Source organism: Somniosus microcephalus, chromosome 11, assembly GCF_052327205.1.
Source record: "Somniosus microcephalus isolate GS21.2 chromosome 11, FLI_Smic_1.0, whole genome shotgun sequence".
In the NCBI taxonomy this organism is placed as follows: domain Eukaryota; kingdom Metazoa; phylum Chordata; class Chondrichthyes; order Squaliformes; family Somniosidae; genus Somniosus; species Somniosus microcephalus.
Genome location: NC_140997.1, coordinates 202,233,841 through 202,256,329, shown reverse-complemented (window position 1 = coordinate 202,256,329; position 22,489 = coordinate 202,233,841). Strand labels below are relative to the sequence as shown.

The 22,489-nt window shown below is 43.0% G+C and overlaps 1 protein-coding gene across 7 annotated transcripts in view; it reads left to right on the top strand.

Annotated features, from left to right (window-relative positions):
• The window catches only part of fbln2 (fibulin 2), a 250,620-nt gene that overhangs the window by 10,895 nt on the left and 217,236 nt on the right, over positions 1-22,489 (top strand). The gene's annotated exons all lie outside the window — the stretch shown is intronic.

Here is a 22,489-nt window from a genome sequence, read left to right as displayed (position 1 = left end):
ACAATTCCAGCTAACAAAGCACCCTATGGAGGTACTGCTTTCATTGTGCTTCACTTTTCATGCTATTCTCAGTCATTTCCTGAGATTTATGTAACTTAATCCTGCCAAGACTCCAGTTCTATTAAACACAGCCACAGTTAGAACGTGCAAAATTGACCCCATATTCTGTCTAAGAAATGACAGAAGTTGAAAAAATTTATTATTTAAACAATGCCCATTTATGCAATGGGATAGACTGATCATGGAAACCTTCCATCACTGTTTGCACAGCATAGTAGCTAACGATTTTTAACTCTATACTCCTCAGAATGCTTCTAGTCATTTAATTACTTTGAAGGAATATAAATGAAAAAAAGCTCATCTGTACTCACATTTGCTGGTAACTCTTGTACATTTAACAGAATCAAGCATACAAGTGCATGTATTATACCTGTTAAATCCAAAGCTCTCCCTGATAAAGGTAGTTATAAACTCCAATATCTTTAGTTTTAAATCAACAAATGCATACCAGGAAGGGTCATTAACAAATCTACTTTGGATTGAGTCCACATTTCAACAGCTTATGTACATAGATATTTCTGCTTGTCCAGCAGTGATGAAGAATTAATGTGCTTTACTGGGTTCATTTCCAAATCGATATTGTCACATGTAAGTAGCACCAGTTACATGGGATTTAAAGGGTTTTTGGTGTGACAGCAAAGAGCACGTAGGGTAAGCTTACTGACCATTGGCCATTGAATAATATGCATTGTGAGTGCAGAACAAATCAAAAGAAAACTATTGACTGAAATAAGTGCCTGCATTTTTCTGCAGAGTTAGATATTTAGAGTATGCAAGTCAAAATTGTTTTCCTAGGCATAGTAAATCAGAATTCAGTTAGGATGGGGCTAATTTATTTTGAGTGAAACTAATGAGCGCCCCACCCCCGCCGTATAAAATAGTTTACTTCCATTTGTGCCAGCAGTTCTACACTCACGTGTCTAGTCTTTATATGGGAGTACAACTAGATTTTCCAGTGCTTGTTGTAGCTGCATAAGTCAGGAGGGTGGGAGTTCAGGATAACTGAGACTCCATCCACCTTGTGCCATGGCACCGTTCCCAGTGAGCGAGGAGCACTGGCCTTTCATTTAGATATGGAGCATGTCCATTCTGCATGCTAGTTCCCCGTGTCATTTATAAATGGGCCACCAATGTTTCCAACAAATCAGCTGTGGAGGAGTAGCTGAATTAAAAGCAACAAATAAATAACTTATGGGGGCTAAATTCGGTTGATTTGCGCCTCCCGTTAGTGCCCTAAGGGGCGCAAATCAACTAGCACCTGGGCGCGGTGCTGCTAACACCTCCCGCGAAATTCAACGGGAGGTTAGCGGCAGCACTAACCGTTAGCACCACGCGGCAGGGCGCTGCGCCTAGGCAATGACATCATTGCCGTGCGCAGCGCCCCGCTCGCGCCCCGGCTGTAATATTGGGTGGCGCCCCCTGACTTACCGCTGGACACTATGCCCGATGGGGTCAGGGGTGCCTACCTGCGGCCGGGGCAGCGCCAGTTAAAGGGGAGGTGGCGGGCGGCCATTTTTGTTGCTAGCCGCCTGCCAGCACCTGCCCCCGTTGCTGACCCCGGCCCCGTGAAGCCACCCCCCCCCCCCCCCCGCGGGATGCCGGCTGCTCTCCGTGAGCCTGGCACTCCTCCTGAGTGCCGGGCTCGTTTGCCTGCACTCCCGATCCCTGGTGGCCCAGCTATACAGAGAGGCCACAAAGATTCAGATGCGGAGGAAGCTCATAGAAGGCACACGGTATTACAGAGAGTGTGGTAATATGAAAGGGAAGGAAAAGACCTGCATTTATATAGCGTCTTTTACAAACTTAGGATGTCCCAAAATATTTTACAGACAAGGAAATACTTTTGAAGTGCGGTCACTGTTGTAATGTAGGGAAACGCAGCAGCCAAGATTCCACATTGGCTGTGGAACGCTTTGAGATGCCTTGAGGTCATGAGAGGCATTATATAAAAGCAAGTTCTTTCTTCTTTCTTTCTTTGTTGAAGTAAAATATTGCTTCTTATCTGTGATAGTAAAGAAGACTATAATGGGACCATTTTATAGTTGCTTAATTTGAACACTGATGAAGGAAGCAGTGTGGAATTGTGACACTGGGAATGTTTCAAGTCCTTTGAGTAAGTTAAAGAGGCTCTGTGTGTGTTATAACCTCTGTGAATCTAACACAGTTGAACACATGTCATTCTTTGTGGGTTAGACAGTTTTTCGTTAACTATGCTTTTTCCATCTAGTTTCTCATACCAGTCGTAAGGCATTGATAAAAGATCCAAAAGAAAACTACAGTTGTTTGCCAAAAATCCTTAGTTCTTGAAATCCCTTACTGCAGTAGTAAATTCACCCTTTTGACCCTACAGCTACCTGGGGAGTTGGTTCTTATTTGTGAATTTGCATCCCCTGCTTCAACTAGTCATCATGTCAACTTTCTATTCCACTCATGTGGTAACAGGATCACTGAAGACTCTTTGTTAATCACTGGCTTTAACTTTTGTAATTTATTCAGGCTTGGCATATTTTTTTTAAGTACTTACAGTCCCCAAAACTACCTCAGTTTATACTGCAAAATCAATATGTATATATATTTTAATAATTTGTCAGGAGGCGTATAAATTCTATACCGTGACTTACTGTTAATATAAATATATTGTCAACTCAGGAAGAAACTGGGGAGGGGTGGGACACGTTTCCAAGTTATCAGAGGAAAACTCTTGGCCTCATGCCAGCACTAGTGTTTTATTTGTATTCTTAGAATATTTAGAGTACCACTGAGTTGTGGAACTAGAGGGGGCGAAATTCAGTATTGCCCCGTTTGAGGGCGGTAACGTTTGAAAATTAGTGCCAGATGCTAATGATTCCCAGCTTTTTCTAAATTCGGTGTTAGCGCTCCAGGAAAGAAGTGGAGTGCTAAATCAAGCGCTTCACTTCCTTCCTAAAGCGCTAAAGGACGCAGGCGGGGCGGTAGTGGTGCAGCGCTGCACAATGTCCCGTGCAGTGCTGTGCGATCCGAGGCTCCTTCCCTCCCTTAAAGGGAAGGGCTGTCGCTGCAGGCTCTGCATTGGGACCAGTTAGCTGATGCTGGACGGCAGCCGCGATCTGGCCGGATCAGCCCCATGCACTCCAGCAGCTTCTCGAGTTGATTGATCGTGGCCCAAGAGAATTGAAAAAAAGCATTTTACAAATTTTTCTACTTACCTCGGCAACCTCCCCTTTAACTTCTGCCTCCAAAGTGCCCGGCCTCCCGAACAACGCCTCCTGCAGCTATCGGTGTTTTCGCCCGGCGATGCTGCAGGGGGTGGAACCGGTTGCAGGAGATCGTGGCGATCGTATTACCGCTGCCACAAACCTCCCGGCCAAGTTAGCGGGAGTCGTTAATCTCATCGCTCCCGGGCAGTAAGTTGTTAGTGCCCTGTTACCGCCCCCCGGGGGCGCTAACGGGAGGCGCTAACCCACCGAATTTCTCCCCCAGAAAGTTTAACTAGCTCCATGACAAGTTAACAACATGTAAATTTGTTAGGCCTATTTCTGGCCACAATTTCTAACTTTAGACATTGCTAGTGCTACTTTCCATATGGTGGATAAAATACTCTGGAGGGCAAGTGATGGGTACTTGCCACAAAGTATGGGAGGCATTAAAGGGCAGTGTATTTCCAGTAGCTTAGATTTAAATAGTTGTTGATTGGATAACAAAATAAATTTAGATTTTCTTCTCATCATATTTGGTAAGAAATGATTTGGCACTGCCTCAACTCAATTAATACAGAATCTTTGCCGGTGGCAGAAGCATTTGCTGCATCTCTCAGTTCATTGGCCTGAAAATTGCAGTCAGCAGCGAAGTAAAGGTGCTTGCCGTGGGCCCCGAAAAAAGCTGCCCTCGTGATCTCTGTGGCGAGAGGTTTGCCTTTTTCGATGTTCAATTGAAATCAACGCAAGTTAATGGGGAATCCCTAATGCGAGCTGCTGTGATGTCAACAAGCTGTGTAAGCAGCCAATCACATTCTCACAGACAGACAACCAGAAAATGAGAAGCTGCTTTTGTTCAGACTTTTAAAAAATGTTACAGAGAGCCAAATAAAGATTGGGACATTCACATGGGGATCAGGTAGAAGCTGAAATATCAGGAACAAACTTTTAAAAACAAACATTTTTTAAAAAATTTTTTAACAATTGTACTTTTTACCATAATGGAGAAATTTGACACTCCACAAATAAAAAATTAGTTTTTCAGGGCAGTAATGTTTGTTCAGTAGCCAATACGCTGTTAAAACCCCAGTTACACCTATTCCAACGAGGCTTAACATTTAATGGGGTATTTAACAGCGTTTTTACTGCGGAAAAGCCCAAGTTTTCCTCAGTTTCACTGATTACACTGATTACACTGATTGCCGGCTATGGCCGGGGGGTGGAATACAATGCAGCTTGTGTCGTAGCAGTGAATGACTCACTGCAGCTTCAGGATTTCCAAATTTAGATGTGCATGATCTAAATCCTGAAGTTGCGGTCAGTTTCAGAGGGGTATTGATGGTGAACGTTGACAGTTCTCTGTCATTACCCACCTCAAATTCCGGGCCATGGTCTTCGTGTTAACGATCAGTAGCATCGTGGGGAGCGGTGCTTTGTTGCAGTACAGGATTTGCAGATTTGTCACAAGAAGAGAACAGGGACATGCAGGGCTTTATTCTTGTGGTGAATACTTACTCTTTGTCAACACTGACTTGGGCAATAGCTGTAAGATCGTCATAGAAGAAGTGTAGCATAGGCATTATGTTGGTGTTGGCGTTTGTCTGAAAACACGGCATCAGTTTCCACATGTACGCTGACGACACCAAGCTCTACCTCACCACCACTTCTCACGACCCCTCCTTGGTCTCTAAATTCTCAGACTGCTTGTCCGACCTCCAGTTCTGGATGAGCAGAATTTTTTTCCTATTAATTATTGGGAAGATCGAAGCCATTGTTTACGGAGCCTGCCACAAACTCTGTTCCCTAGCCACCGACTCCATCCCTCTCCCTCACATGTCTGAGGCTGAACCAGACTGTTCACAATCTTAGTGTCATATTTGACCCTGAAATGAGCTTCCGACCACACATCCGCAGCATAACTGAGACCGCCGATTTCCACCTCTGTAATATCGCCCGTCTCCGCCCTTGCCTCAGCTCATCCGCTGTTGAAACCCTCATCCATGCCTTTGTTACCTCTAGACTTGACTATTCCAATGCACTCCTGGCTGGCCTCCCACATTCTACCCTATGTAAACTTGAGGTGATCCAAAACTCGGCTGCCCGTGTCCTAACTCACACCAAGTCCCGTTCACCCATCACCCCTGTGCTCGCTGACCTACATTGGCTCCCGGTTAAGCAACGCCTCGATTTCAAAATTCTCATCCTTGTTTTCCAATACCTCCATGGCCTCGCCCCTCCCTATCTCTGTAATCTCCTTCAGCCCCACAACCCCCCGAGATATCTGCGCTCCTCTAATTCTGCCCTTTTGAGCATCCCTGATTATAATCGCTCATCCATTGATGGCTGTGCCTTCTGATGCCTTGGCCATATGCCCTGGAATTCCCTGCTTAAACCTCTCCGCCTCTCATTTATTGTAAAGTGTTACTGGATGAATATTCTCATTTAATTCAACCAACAAAGCGGATGGTGCAACATTGTCACGCTTTCATAATTCTAAGGTCCGGAGAGAGCATTTCAACATCATTAAAGTGCTTTAAGCGATGAGATTGGTTCTTTGCCAACCACATTCTTGATTCTAGCTAATGTGAAGCACAGAAACATAAGCAGACAGCAGCAATAGAATAAACCTTCATTATTATTTGGTGACATTGAGTAAAACTAAAATGTCATTAGCATTTCTAGTTGATGCACCATCTGGTTGGATTTCATATCCACAAATTATAATGTCTTTATAGACAGAATGCACCGCAAGTGGGTTTCAAATATCTGACATTCCAAGGAAATCAATCTATTGTGGCGGAGCCACCAAAGGACTCAAAGCAGTTGTACATAATTCCTTTAACAGCAATGTAGTTATAGCCTGTGTCTGTACCTTTAATTACACTGTTTAACTGTACTCTGCCTAGTTACCTTTACAGCGCGGTTTTAACGTGATGACGTCATGCCGTTCGTTACGTGATCCCTCAATGGCGGGAAGAACGTGATGACGTCATGACGTCAGCCATTGGACCAGCCCAGCAGTCCTCATGGAGCCTTCAGAGAGAACAGACCTGTATTCGATGTATCTCAGCAGTTTCCAGTTTAAACCTGTTTTGTTCCATTAAAGTTCGTTGTTCAATTGCCTGAGTCGAACTCAGTCTTTTCGTTAGGAACCTCCGTTCCTACACTATTCTCTTAACAACCAGCAAAATGACATTCTCTGCCCTTAATTATGGTCTTGAAATTCCACAGGGGATTCCACTGGTCTCCCACCATAACACCAACAGAACTCCCAGGGAAATAACGGAAACTTGGTTGCACCGAGTCTCTGCCATTTCCAGGAGTGTCCTCCCTGCCTTGTAAGAACTAGAATCTCTGCCCCTTACAAGGCAAATGACAGGCAGTGGCAAGTCCAGGGGCAGGGACATAAACTGGGAGTTACTGCTGTGGATTTAAAAGCTTTAAAGAAGGTGGAGAAAGAAAGATCTGAGCGTTCTAGTGCAAGTATCTCTAAAGGTTCATGAGCAATGCCATGAAGCAATAGCTACAGCGAATAGGATGTTTGGGTGCATTCATAGGACAATTAATTATAAGACAAGGCATACTATTTTGTCCCTGTAAAAGACCTTGGTCAGGCCTTATTTAGATTATTGTGTCCAGTCTTGAGCATCCCTGATTATAATCGCTCAACCATTGGTGGCCGTGCCTTCTGTTGCCTAGGCCCTAAGCGCTGGAATTCCCTGCCCAAACCTCTCCATCGCTCTACCTCTCTTTCCTCCTTTAAGACGCTCCTTAAAACCTACCTCTTTGACCAAGCTTTTGGTCACCTGCCCTAATTTCTCCTTATATGGTTCGGTGTCAAATTTTTTGTCTTATAATACTTCTGTGAAGTGCCTTGGGACGTTTTACTACGTTAAAGGCGCTATATAAATACAAGTTGTTGTTGTTTGGTTTTGCAGTTCTAAGTATTTGATCAACTTAGCCAAATGCAGACCAATGTGCTTTCTCAAATTGTTAGATAAAAAGGTGTGTTACATTAATAACATCTCTTTTTTAATAGAATTCCTTTCTGTTCATGATGAGTAATCAAAAACTGCAGTAATACAATTCAAATCTCACTATGTATGTGATGGACCAGGGATCAAGAGTTCTCAGTCCTGGACACTAATGCAAGAAATTCCTATATCCAGGAACGACTTTACAGTATCCTCCATTTTCAGCTCATCTTAGAACCAGAGCTCTCATGCTACCAACGTAGCTGCAATGCTGGTTTTCTGCTGTCAGAGGCCTCCATTAAACTCTTTTTCACAGGGTTTTTCATTTACTTTTATATTTGCCATGCTCACTTCAGCTTTGAGCTATCCCTTTGAATACTGAAAATGCTTTCCAGCCTTCAAAATATTTATATATTTTTATGATATAATAGCTACGTTATTATATTTTTTGAACTTCTAACCCTTATATTAACAGCATCTCCACAGTATTACATAGAAACATAGAAGACAGGAGTAGGCCATTCGGCCCCTCGAGCCTGCTCCGCCATTTAATGAGATCATGGCTGATCATCCAAATTCAGTACCCTGTCCTTGCTTTCTCCCCATATCCCTTGATCCCCTTAGCCTTAAGAAATATATCTAACTCCTTCTTGAATATATTTAATGAATTGGCCTTAACTGCCTTCTGTGGTAGAGAATTCCACAGGTTCACCACTCTCTGGGTGAAGAAATTCCTCCTCATCTCAGTCCTAAATGGCATACCCCTTATCCTTAGACTGTGACCCCTGGTTCTGGACTCCTCCACCATCAGGAACAGCCTTCCTGCATCTAGTCTGTCTAGTCCTGTTAGAATTTTATAAGTTTCAATGGGATTCCCCTCTCATTGTTCTAAACTCTAGCGAATATAAGCCTAATCGACCCAATCTCTCCTCATACGTCATTCCTGCCATCCCAGGTATCAGTCTGGTGAATCTTCGCTGCACTCCCTCCATGGCAAGAACATCCTTCCTCAGATAAGGCGACCAAAACTGCACACAATACTCAAGGTGTGGTCTCACCAAGGCCCTGTACAACTGCAGCAAGACATCCTTGCTCCTGTACTCGAATCCTCTCGCTATGAAGGCCAGCATACCATTTGCCTTCTTACCCTCCTGCTGCACCTGCATGCTTACCTTCAGCGACTGGTGCACAAGGACACCCAGGTCTCGTTGCACTTCCCCTTTTCCCAATCTATTGCCGTTCAGATAATAATCTGCCTTCCTGTTTTTGCCACCAAAGTGTATAACCTCGCATTTATCCACATTATACTGCATCTGCCATGCATCTGCCCAATCGCCCAACCTGTCCAAATCGTACTGGAGTTTCTCTGCATCCTCTTCACAGCACATATGCCCACCCAGCTTTGTGTCGTCTGCAAACTTGGAGATATTACATCTAGTTCCCTCGTCTAGATCATTAATATATATCGTGAATAACTGAGGTCCTAGCACCGATCCCTGCAGTACCCCACGAGTCACTGCCTTCCACTCGGAAAAAGACCCGTTTATTCCAACTCTTTGCTTCCTGTCTGCCAACTAGTTTTCTATCCAAGTCAGTACCTTACCCGCAATCCCATGTGCTTTAACTTTGCACACTAGTCCTATATGCGGGACCTTATCGAAAGCCTTCTGAAAGTCTAAATACACCACATCCACTGGTTCTCCCTTATCTATTCTATCAGTTACATCCTCAAAAAATTCCAGTAGATTAGTCAAGCACGATTTACCTTTTGTAAATCCATGTTGACTTTGTCTGATTCTGTCACTGTTTTCCAAGTGCTCTGCTATTACATCTTTTATAATGGACTCTAGCATTTTCCCCACTACCGATGTCAGGCTTACCGGTCTATAATTCCCCGTTTTTGTCACACTTTATTTTAATGAAAACATCACAATTGCATTAGACATACTATTACACTAAGTCATAATGTTAACCCCACACAATCTGTGTATTTTAGAAAGGCCTACAATAAGACTATCTGGGGCTGATTTTCATGGTTCCTTCTACCCCACCTTTGGACAGGAATGCTGTGCCTGTCCAAGTCCAAGGGTAATGCTGTTTCCTAGTTAGGCTATTAACATGGTTCTGGTACCCCCCGGTGCAGGTCTGCCCTCTGGGCAAGGCCGTAGTACGTTAAACAGAATGAGGAAGCTCTAGCACAGCCAGAGGGTCCAGAGGCCCTAAGCTCATCTGGAGTAGAGGGTGGTGAAGTACCTGTCCACTGATGGTGGACTCCTCTTCAATCTTTGAACTGCTCCTGGTACCTCTGCAGACCCTCTGGTCCATTTGGATTCCTGGTGTTAGCCCAACGCCTGGTTTCAGAAGCCCCTCAGATTGGGTTCCCAACAGAACAATGAGAAGGACAGTGAGATAGGAATGCCCCTTTATATCTCATTTACATGGCTGTGATGGCAGACTCAGCTCTGTTCCCACCCGCAAAGAAGCCCCAGAAAGCCTCTGGCAATTTAAAGGGGGTGGAGTACAAGTGAGATGTGGCTTTGCCTTCTTCCCTCAACTTTGCACTCAGGAAATGGCCATTACCAGGCCAAAGGTCAGGAAAATTGAGTATGTATATGAGTTGTATGTTAAGCCTATCTCACAGATTTAAGCTTTTAGCGATGACTCAAAAAGTGATCATCTAGAATTGTAATAAGCTAAATATCCACTGTACATAAATAATTTAATTAACAAACTAAAGTCATTTTCCATGTACCAAAGCATAAAAACTGTAAACACAGTTATGCAACCAGTCAGAGGCAATAAAACAAAGTACTGATTCCAACAGATCCCCAGCACTATTTTTCTCAATCAGTGTTTTGAAGAACCAGGGAAACATTACATTAGAGCAGACTCCTGATTGGTGGATTTTGAAGTCTAGCTTTTCAGTCAGTTACAGAGGAATTGTTCAATTTTGACCCAATTGCATCATAACAGTGCCAAAGCAAACCTCAGCATAACCTTTGGATGCTGAAATGGAAACAGTACTGAAGAATGAGACAACTTATTGGCAGATCAGATATGGAGTGCTTTCAATATAAATTTAAAAATCTAATATACATATGCTGTGAATGGAGTCAAATTAACTAAAAGGTGAAGTTGAATGAGATTTAGGGGTGTTAGTAGCTTTGGCATATTGTGGAGCAGCAATCAACAGAGCAAATAGAATGTTGAACTATATTGCTAAAGCAGTAAAGGAGCGATTTTCCTTTGATTTGGGTCCGGTAATGCTGATTTCCCAGGCACAAAGCCTGGGAAAAAGTGGCAGAGATCCATTATGCTGGGTCTCCACACTCCAGACTTCCCCCGAGGCCGGGCTAGAATGTCTACACCTGCAATAGTGCAGGCTAAGGCCTGCAAGGTAAGTGAACAGGACAGGGTGTTTCCATCCCTCCTACCTTATTTTCCTCTTGTATCGTCAGTGGGGCACTCATTTAAGGGGCACCCAGAAAAAGTAGGCCTTAGGCCCTATGGCTAGTCCCTCAGAGAACTGGAGAAGAACAAGCAGCATTCGAGCAAGCTCCAAAGGTGAGCCTGTCTTTTGATATTACATGGACATCAGGCCAGCGATCCTTGCTGAATGCCTCCTCCCTTCTGTTTTTGGAGGATAGCCAGAATTTCCCAAACATGGCAGCCATTGTTACTCACACCTCTCACACCTTCAGCAGTGGCGGACTTCCTCGACCCTCTTCCAGGCACTAGGCCCTTTCTGTGTGGGGGTGGGGGACAGATAGGGACTCATAAATGACTTGAATCTGTAAATCATGGTGCTTTCAGGTCTGGTCAGGTACAGCACTTTTGGTGACTAGCACCCAGATGAGGAGGTCATAGGAAAATTGTCCCATATAAACTGGGGGAAGGGTCATGCTGAAACTGTAGACTGCTGTGATCAGACCACACAATTTGCGTTTTGATCACTGAGACACACGGGAGACACTGAAGCCTGGAGGCAGTGCAGAGGAGCTACAAGGCATCCTAATGTCAGAAGATTGAGTTATGAAGAAAGGTTGGATGAATTTGGACTTTTAAGCCTTGAAAATGACTGACAGGGATTCACACAGAGGCACATGCGATAGTGAATAGTATAGGAAATTGCAAATCTAGAACACTACTTCAAGGTATAATCTGACAGTAGAGACAGAGGCAGCTCAAACTGATAAAAGAGAAATTTACAACTGATGTAATGAAGTTCCTCTTCCACAAACATGCACATGCCTCTTTCAATGGCTATTTTGTGCTGTATACAGCAAAACACTATCATCCTGTCAATTCACTCCAGGGAGCATTGTCTAGCACCAGGCACATCTGGTGTGGTCCAAACATTAGAACCATTGTTTCAACACAACAAATGTCTGCTCAATTATGCTCCTGCCTCTTGAATGTGCTGCGTTATTTGCTGGCGGTGGTGGTGGTGGGGGAGAGCGGGGTGGGTAGAGGGCTGTGTAGAAGTGGGGTGGGTAGAAGTGACCCATACCTCAAAGAGTCAACCATCCAACTTGTCTTTAGAGTCATAGAGTTATACAGCACAGAAAGAGGCCCTTCAGCCCACCGTGTCCGTGCCGGCCATCAAGCCCTGTCTATTCTAATCCCATTTTCCAGCACTTGGTCCGTAGCCTTGTATGCTATGGCGTTTCAAGTGCTCATCTAAATGCTTCTTGAATGTGGTGAGGGTTCCTGCCTCTACCACCCTTTCAGGCAGTGAGTTCCAGATTCCAACCACCCTCTGGGTGAAAAAGTTTTTCCTCAAATCCCCTCTAAATCTCCTGCCCCTTACCTTGAAACTATGCCCCCTGGTTATTGACCCCTCTACTAAGGGGAAAAGTTCCTTTCTATCTACCCTATCTATGCCCCTCATAATTTTGTACACCTCAATCAGGTCCCCTCTCAGCCTTCTCTGCTCTAAGGAAAACAACCCCAGCCTGTCCAGTCTCTCTTCATATCTGAAGCGCTCCAGCCCAGGTAACACCCTGGTGAATCTCCACTGCACCCTCTCCAATGCAATCACATCCTTCCTATAGTGTGGCGACCAGAACTGCACACAGTATTCCAGCTGTGGCCTAACTAACGTTTTGTACAGCTCCATCATAACCTCTCTGCTCTTATATTCTATGCCTCGGATAATGAAGGCAAGTATCCCATATGCCTTCTTAACCACCTTATCTACCTGTCCTGCTGCCTTCAGGGATCTATGTACATGCACACCAAGGTCCCTCTGATCCTCTGTCCTTCCTAGGGTCCTACCATTCATTGTGTATTCCCTTGCCTTGTTAGTCCTTCCAAAATGCATCACCTCACATTTTTCAGGGTTAAATTCCATTTACCACTGTTCTGCCCATCTGACCAACCCATCTATATCGTCCTGTAGCCTGAGGCTTCGCTCCTCGCTATTTACCACTCCACCAATTTTTGTGTCATCTGCGAACTTACTCTGAAATAAGCAGGAAACTCATTATTCCCTTAATGTATGAGCATCGAAAGCACTCCCTGGAAACCATTTGCACAATGATCGGGTGGTATGCTTTTCTGTGGATGATGACTATGCATGTTGGACAGGTACTTGCATGCCCATGCGGGTGCAATTGACGTGCTAGAAATGCCGTATCTTTTGAGAAATTCTGTCAGGCTTTCTCCTGCTGCCTCCTCACACATCGCTCTTTGGTAGGGTTGAGATAGTTCTGTTGTTGGCAGTGGACATGCTCTTTTGGGTAGGATTGAATCCTGATATTCTTTTTTCCAATGGTCTTGGACCACAGTGAAATTTTGAGAGTGTTGGAATAGTGTACTGATATTCTGTTAATGCTAACACATCAAACTGCTACATATTCAGGTACGTAGTGTTTTTGCTGGCTTTAACATGTGGAGTAATTTCACTTTCACTGTTTAAAACATTTGCTCCCAACCAGTTCAAATTTGTTCCAGTAGCAACTTTGAATTGCAAATCTACATTCTTTCCAGAATTTATACAATGATTTAAAGAAAATCTGTCCACTTACAATTTGCCTAAATTGTTAACTTTTAGTACTGGAACAGACTCTTGTTACTATATCTGTGATTTGGATTACTTGTGTTATTATAATGTCAACTTTTGTTTATTTCCAGTTTTCACCTCCAGGCATCACATAATGCTTCTGTTTTCTTTTGAAGGAATTCAAATAGGCTTTTCCAACAAGGAAAAGGGTAATGAATAAAATATGCAACCATTAAATGAAGGGCTTGTTTTTGAATCTGTGGATTGTTGTGCTTAGGAAGTTGTTGATCAGCATAAATTCCACTCAGAATCAGCTTCCACCACATCTTTCACCAAAGTCCATTGTCATGGTTGTTTGACATCTTTTCCTGTTGAGAAAAAAATCAATTTTATATTTTTGTTGCAGAAAATACAATTAAGAATACGTGACCCATAAAAGATAGCAAACTCATTAAGCATTGATGGTTTTTAGGCCATTTCACTTATCAGATAATATCATTATCTACTTTAAATTCAGGTTTCCTAAATTCTGAAGCCAAAGTGACAGTTCTAGTGTTTTCCTGGTCATGCACGGGATTGAAGTTTGGTTGAGGCTATGCTTCTCCTTGCCCATACTCATTACTAACGCCCTAGTTTACAGGGATAATTTTGTTAGGCTACATTTTGTAGACCGCATGTTTTTGGTACTGTAAAGATTTTATTTCAGGAGTTAATGGCAAACCTATTTAGCTAATGTAAGGCTGAGAGGACCAAACATCTCAAACATTTTCTACTCAACAAATATTAATGAGCCACAGAAAAAGTTGACATTTATTTTTTCACAAATAATCTCAAAAATGTCCCATTATGTTGATCTAGAGGGCCAGCAGAAGATCAGGTCTCACTTCCATGGAAAACCATACAAAATGCGAATTTACTGTTTTGTGCTCATTTATCTAATGGTGATTGTTTCACGCTAAGGGTATTGTGTAGCTTTTATCAATATTTTTTTACTGGTGGTCTGATACTTTTCTCCCATGTTTAACAATGTTAGTATAACCAGTTCCAATGATTCTTGACATTTTACCTCAGGTTGTTATTGTGAAACCTTCATGTGCTACCAAGGTCAACTTTATGTACGACTAATACAATATCCCTCTATTGTTTCTATGAGCAGAAAAATATGGCAATTAGATAAATGGAATTGACTCTGAAGCAGGATGAAAGCTACATTGAAAGAGCATGAACAAATACTGACAATTCAACATCCTAGTGTACAGCAATCCCTACATTAGGTCTTCACAAGTGCCTTCAACACAAAAATACAACATTTATTCTTATTCAGTGTTCAGTACTACTGTTGCGCCAAAATGCTAGGACTTTTTTTTGAAGAATCTTTTGCTATCAGGCTTGATAGTGTCATAAGAACAGAATAAATAGGTGCAGGAGTAGGCCATTCGGCCCTTCGAGCCTGCTCCGCCATTCAATGAGATCATGGCTGATCTTCTGCCTCAACTCCATTCACCGGCCCTATCGCCATATACCTTGATGCCCTTACTAGTCAGAAATCTATCGACTTCTGTGTGAAGAAATTTCTTCTCATCTCAGAAATAACAACAGAAAATGCTGGAAAAACTCAGCAGGTCAGGCAACATCCGTGGAGAGAAATTTGAGTTGACGTTTCGGGTCGAACCCTTCTTCAAAACTGGAAAGAAAAGAAAATAGATCGAAGGCAGGGCTGCGATCGGACAAAAGAAGTGATCTTGCCCTGCCAGTACACGTCACACCTAATCTCAGCCTATTACCATCTCGTCTGGCTTCGAACACCTTTTATTGTCTCTTCTACTACTTTTGTCTCTTTCACTTCTTTTGTCCGATCGCAGCCCTGCCTTCGATCTATTTTCTTTTCTTTCCAGTTTTGAAGAAGGGTTCGACCCGAAACGTCAACTCAAATTTCTCTCCACGGATGTTGCCTGACCTGCTGAGTTTTTCCAGCATTTTCTGTTGTTATTTTGGATTTCCAACATCTGCAGTATTTTGCTATCTTCTCATCTCAGTCCTGAATGGCCTACCCTTTATCTTGAGGCTGTGGCCCCTGGTTCTAGACTCCCCAGCCAAGGGAAACATTCTCCCAGCATCCATCCTATCAAGCCCTGTAATAATTTTGTATGCTTCAATGAGATCCCCTCTCATTCTTCTGAATTCAAGAGAATACAGGCCTAGTTTACTCAATCTCTTCTCATACAACAGTCCCGCCATCCCAGGAATCAATCTCGTGAACCTTCGTTGCACTCCCTCTATGGCAAGTATATCCTTCTTTAGGTAAGGAGACCAACATTGTACACAGTACTCCAGGTGTGGTCTCACCAAGGCCCTATATAATTGGAGTAAGACTCGTGGCCAGACATCCAACAGGATGAAAGCTCCATAGGCGTGCTATAGTTCTCTACAATCAAATGATTCATTAAACTAAGGGAAATAAGAAACTTTTTTTCTGGGGACGAGGTTCCAATGTGATTTGCGATCAGTTGTTGGACAACCTTAACTGGTATTCAAGGTTAAGTCAGGTCAGTTCGTGAGGCCCTGTATAGGTGGTGAGCTTTGTGCCTTCATTAGTTGAACCAAAGAGCAATTTTTCATCAGGTAAATTCATTGTAAGTTGCAAGTCTCTAAGTAATACGCTGGCAAAAGTAGAGCTGGAAGATTACTTCCAGTCTTTGCAGCTGGTTTTGCTAATCTCAAAGGAATACCAAAATAATTACAAATACTATTGCACAGCTGAAATCATATTGGACTGTTAGACACAGAAGGATACTGTATATTCCAAGTCATATTTGATATCATTTGTAATACAACACAGTCCCACATCAAAACTACTCCCATAAGCTCAAAGCCTGGTTCTAATCAAACATTTTACATGTAGAAAGCCATTTCTTTTCATTGCACTATAAAACGTTATCATGATCGGCCGTTCTGTATGATGAAATCTAACTCAGGCACATGGTTTAGTAAATGGTATCTGTGGAACAGCATGTTGGAGCACCACGTGTGTGGCTGGGTATATGGCTGCACACATGGGATGTTTCTAATTTCTTTTGAAATAGCTAATGTATTATGTGCTTGGAACTTGAATGTGCTTGTGCATGGTCACTGAAGCTCTGTGTTCAAAAGAAATCTCTGGCTAACGGGTGTAACCCGGCCACTGTGAGTGAGGCATGTCAAAGAGTACAAGTCATGTACAAGGGCATAAATTTACATTATCAGATGAGGCATAGGCGGTTATTTATGGGCATACAGCATAGGATGGAGTGCAAGCCAGAATGGGGTAATGAAAGAATACAGAAAAAGAGATCACAGCCTGGCCTAATTGTGCCAGGATCAATCTCAAAACGGACATGGTTTTGTAAAAATTGCCTTTGTAAGTCATTGGCATTTACCTCCTATTAATTGACAATGGATCAATATTATTTAAAAGAAGGAAAAGAAAGACTTGAATTTCTATAGCGCCTTTCACGACCACCGGACATCCCAAAGCGCTTTACAGCCAATGAATTACTTTTTGATGTGTAATCACTGTTGTAATGTAGGAAACACGGAAGCCAATTTGTGCACAGTAAGCACCCACAAACAGCAATGACCCAGCATTTGCGATCGGAGGCTTCCTACGGGCGGATGCCTCTGACCTGTAAAAAATTTATGCATTTACCTGGAGGCCCGGGAGGTATGGCGGCTTGTGAACCTGGGCCTCTCCGGGTCCGCACAGGCAGAGGCCCACATATCGCAAGCGCCCCTGGGATCACATGGGCCGGCCCAACCAATAAAAGAAGGGAATCCCCATTCATCTTTGCAGAAGTATGAATGGGGAGCACTTAAAAAATATACGAACACATGAAATAATTTTTTTTTAATTACATATTTAAAATTAATTAAAATGCCATTTAATTAAATATTTTAAACAAAAATTTAATTTTGTGAAAAAAAATGATGGGGGAAAGATTTGGTTGCTTTGCGCCTCGTTAGCACCCTAAGAATGGGGCGCAAAGCAACTAGTGCCCGGGCGCGGAGGTGTTTGCGCCGCTCGTGAAATTGACCAGACATTTTGCGGCGGTGCTAAATACTACCACCATGATCTCCTGTACCCGCAGATCGTGACGTCAGTCGAGCATGCAACGCCCCGGTAGCACCCCAGCCGGATATCGAGTGGCGCCCCCTGCCTTTCCGCATGCTGCTAGCAATGACAGGTAGAGGGAAACGTTTTGCAGTCAGAAAGGGACTGGGGGAGTGCTATTTAAAGATGGCCGCTTCCTGCCTTTTTTTGCTGCCGACATTTTTGCACCATGCATTCTGAGAGAGAGAGAGAGAGACTTCTGGAGAGATTCAACGCTGTGTAAAGGAGTTTTGGGTACTGAGCACTTTGCAGGTTCATTCTAATTTGTCCTTCCTTGCATCGATTTAAAAGAGACTATGGGGGCTGCACTCTGAGCTCTTTCCTTGGGCCTCTCCATTGTTCTTTCCTGCAGAACTGATGTACAGGTCTCTCCAGGCCGAGATTCAAGGCTGCAATGAGCAGGGTGTGGATGGAGAGCAAGATCGACCCTCCGCTTTAAGAACTGGCCAGCGCCAGTCTGTCTGTGTTCCATTGCTAACTGACATCACATGAGCTTCGCCAGCGCTCTGAGGTAGCGCCTCGCTCCTCGGCGTTAGCGCCTTAAGACAGGTGTGTAGCGCCTGATTTAACACTCCAATCACCTCCAGGGGCAATAGAAGCCAAGTTTGCAGTCGGAGGCGATCATTAGCGGCAGGCGCTAAACTTTGCGCCCGGCTGATAATTGCTCCCCAAACGGGGCGATACCGAATTTCTCCTCTTATATGTTTTAACAGGGCTAAAAATAAACTTATCTTATTGGACAGGGTTTTTAATGTATAAATGAGTGATAACATTTTATTTTTCTAATTTTTAAAACATGCTGGTAAAAGCAGGCCTTACGCCTTACGTCAAGATTCTTGACAGATCGCAAGTTCCGGGTTTTAGCGCATGCGCTTTGCATGCCTAAACCCGGAACTTGTGCAGCCCTACAGGCGCGTACACACCTCGTACGTACCCGTAGGGGTTGCAAAATACGGCCCATTGTGATAATGACTAGATAATCTGTTTTAGTGATGTTGATTGAGGGATAAATCTTGGCCAGGACACCGGGGATAACTCCCCTGCTCTTCTTCAAAATAGTGCCATGGGATCTTTTACATCTACTTGAGAGAGCAGACGGGGCCTCGGTTTAACATCTCATTCGAAAAATGGCATCTCCGACAGTGCAGCACTCCCTCAGCACTGCACTGGAGTGCTCAAGTCTCTGGAGTGGGACTTGAACCCTCAGCATTCTGACTCGGAGGCAAGGATGCGAGCCAACTGAGCCATTGGCTGACAGTTTACAGTGAACGAATTGTGGGGAAACATTGGAAAACATTTAAGTAATATGTTTGAGGACAATAAATGCTGTTTGCTGGGAAACAGTGTATAAGTGTAGGCGTGCTCCCACTCGTGAGTGCAGATGAAAAATGTTATGCTTCTTAAATGCAGTACCTTCAGGTAATCTATCTTGTTTTACCAATAGTACTTCAGCAGCGGTGCAAGCAAGGAGCCATGATTCCGCTGCCTACACTCACCACTGCATTTCATTTTTCTCTGCTGGAACGTATTTTGATTTTTGCATCTCAGCTAGTCTTACCACTGATGTATCATGTCCTATATTTGTTAGAGTTCCAAATCCGGCTTAAACATCATCCACTTCATAGCACAAGGACAGTGCGTTTTATTTATAAAGCAAAATTACAGCAAATGGTCAACAAACAGAAATGTTCCATTGATTCAATAACTAAATTATAACAAGATTATTGAAAATAAATCAATCACAAACAATAATTCATGGAATAAATAACGTGAATATTAAATATTTTACAAAATATAGGAGTATATTGATAATGGAAATAAACTGACGTTTAATAAGGTGCCACATAGAAGGCTTGTTGATAAAATTAAAGCACATGGTATTAAATCTCAGTTTAAACTTTTTATGACAAAGATGGCTTCTATAACAATGCAGCTGTCCTTCAGTACTGCACTGAAGGGTTAGGCTGTATTTATGTGCTCAGGTCCTGGAGTGGAATTTGAACTCACAACCTTCTAACGCAGAGGCTAGAGTGCTACCACTGAGCCAGGGAATGAGATGAATAGATCGCTCTTTCAGAGAGCCAGCACAGGCACGATGGGCTGAATGGCCTCCTTCTGTCCTGTAAAATTGCAAGATTTTATGAGTTTGTTGTATTTATTTGCACCACTGTTATGGTGTGTATGGTAAATAGCTAATGCAACAGTAATACAAATCTAAAAACCGAATCCCAGCTTTTAACTACAGAACTTAAATAGGAAAAAGCCTGCTATAGTTTGAAGACCTTTGTATGATCTTAACTGTTGCAGTCCTGCAACTGATTGACCAGTCAGGCAGCACATTAGAGAAGAATTTATCAAAAGGAAAATTCATTCTTAAATGCGTGGTTGTGCTGCTACTTTCTTCAATCATTCTAGTTCAAGAGTTCATACAGCATTAGTCACCACACACTGGTTTAACAATATAATTTGCTACCCTTGGTTTTACAGCTGGCATAAACCCCAGGATTGATTAGAGCATTCTAAGTTCCTTTGAATTTCAGCAAAAGACTTCAGACCCAAACTGAAGCCAAATATTTGATTTGCTTAGATAACCTTTATTTTCCTGGTGTATTCAGTACTTTAAAAATGAATAGACAAATGTGAATTGCAACACACAATAGTTTGACAAAGATTCTTATATTAAGTAGTAACACATTGATAGTGTTTACCTATAACTAGTCAACCAAGAATTATCAACATCAGGGAAATGTTAGAAGTGAGATTTACTTAGAATTAAGGAATGAAACCGATCACAAACTCTTCAAGAATGAAATGCATAATAAAATTGGCTAAACATTCACTGCCTCTCATCTGTAATCCCACTCCTAATTAACCTGGCTCTATTGGGACATCTCCAGCAATGACTTCTCGTCCCACCCCCACACTATCATTGAGAGGCACCCCAAGGATCTATGCTTTATACACACCTTTTCCATGTTTACATGCTGCTCATGAGAATCAGTTTCAATATGTCTACCAATGACACCAGCTCTACCTCTCCTCCACCACCACCATTCATTCCACAAATATCTCTGCACTACCAGGCTGCCTTTCTGACATCAAGTCATAGATGAGCCAAAACTTTCTCCAAATGAACACTGGGTAAATTAAAGCTATCTTATTTGACTCCTGCAAAACTTAAGAATGCTCTTGCTACTGACTCTATCCCCTTCCTTGCTAGTTACTAAGGATGAACCAGATGGTGTGCACCGTCTATGTCCTGTTCAACCTTGAACTGGCCTTCAAACCTCCTATCATATTCGTCGCCAAAAGAGGATGCTTCTACCTCCACAACATTGCTGACTTCGATCCTGTCTCACCACCTTCCACTAAAACCATTAACCATATTTTCATTCCCGCAAGACGACTTCTCGAACCCCTTCCTTCGTGGCATTCATAGCTCCTCCCTACACAAGCTCCCAACTTATCCAAAGTTCCATTGTCCGTATCCTGTCCCACATCTCCCGCTTACCCATCACCCTGCTCTTGCTCACCACTGATTCCCTATCTCCCAATGTACCAATTTCAAAATCCTTATCCTTGTTTACAAACCCCTTCGCAGCCTCGCCCCACACTGCCTACATGAATTTGCAACTCTGCATCCCACACCCTACAATCCTTTTACTTTGGACGCCTGTGCGTTCTCCCTGGGTTTCTCTTTGGTGACCGAACTTTCTCCCACCTTGGCTCCACCCTCTGAAATTCCCTACCTAAACTTCTTTGCCTTGCTACTTCCTTCCCTACCTTTAAAAACCTTCTCAAAACCCACTGTGCCTTTGGCTAAATCTCCTAAATCTTCTACCACTCGATCCACATCTCTCCTAAGTGAAGGACCGTAGGATGTTTTATTGGTCCAGGATTTCCTGCAACAGCGAGATTGGTGACGTAGCCATAAATTTCGGCATTGTGAACTTATTCCAAAATTTCCTGCTTTTGTAATTTGAAAACGTTGCCGCGAGGATAGCGGCGAATCAGAAGCGGTGCAGCCAAAAGCCATTGTTTGCTACATCCGCAGAAATTGGTTTTCTGCATCGCAGCTATGTTAGCACTGCCAAAATATTTGCATAAATAACACAAAAATATAATTTGCTAATAATTAGTCACGATAAATGAATAGTTCATCCTATATTGAACATTTCTGAAATGCACATCAGTTTTATTGTATTACCACAATATAGAAATGGGGCTGTTGTATCATCTCACCAAAAATAACTATTTTGTGAATAAATGAATTTAAACTGATTATTGATTATGGAGAGAAAACAGAAGTTGCACGTGCCTACCGTCAATTGTTAAATATTCCAAACATTCTTTCCTGGATTCCTTGGTACGATCACATGGAATGATGCAGAAACAGATTTTTATGTGTTTGTGGATAAAACTCCCCATGACTTACCACCTATTTTCAAGGCTACTGACAACATCATTTGCCTAAATCAAGAATGAGATAATAGATTTTTGGACACTTTAAGGGATTCAAGGGATATGGGTATAGGGCGGGAAAGTGGAGTTGAGGTCAACGATCAGCCATGATCTTATTGAATGGAGGAGCAGGCTTGAGAGGTCATATGGCCTACTCCTGCTCCTATTTCTTATGTTCTTATTATTCATTTCCAGAAGAAAAACACAATTTTACATTGAACAAATGTGGAACATCATAGAATCATAGAAAGTTACAGCACGGAAGGAGGCCATTTCGGCCCATTGTGTCCGCGCCGGCCAACAAAGAGCTATCCAGCCTAATCCCACTTCCCAGCTCTTGGTCTGTAGCCCTGCAGGTTACAGCATCCCAAGTGAACATCCAAGTACTTTTTAAATGTGGTTAGGGTTTCTGCCTCTACCACCCTTTCAGGCAGTGAGTTCCAGACCCCCACAACCCTCTGGGTGAAGAAATTTCCCCTCAAATCCCCTCTAAACCTTCCACCAATTACTTTAAATCTGTGCCCCCTGGTTTTTGACCCCTCTGCTAAGGGAAATAGGTCCTTTCTAGCCACTTTATCTAGGCCCTTCATAATTTTATACACTTCAATAAGGTCTCCCCTCAGCCTCCTCTGTTCCAAGGAAAACAAACCCAGCCTATCCAGTCTTTCCT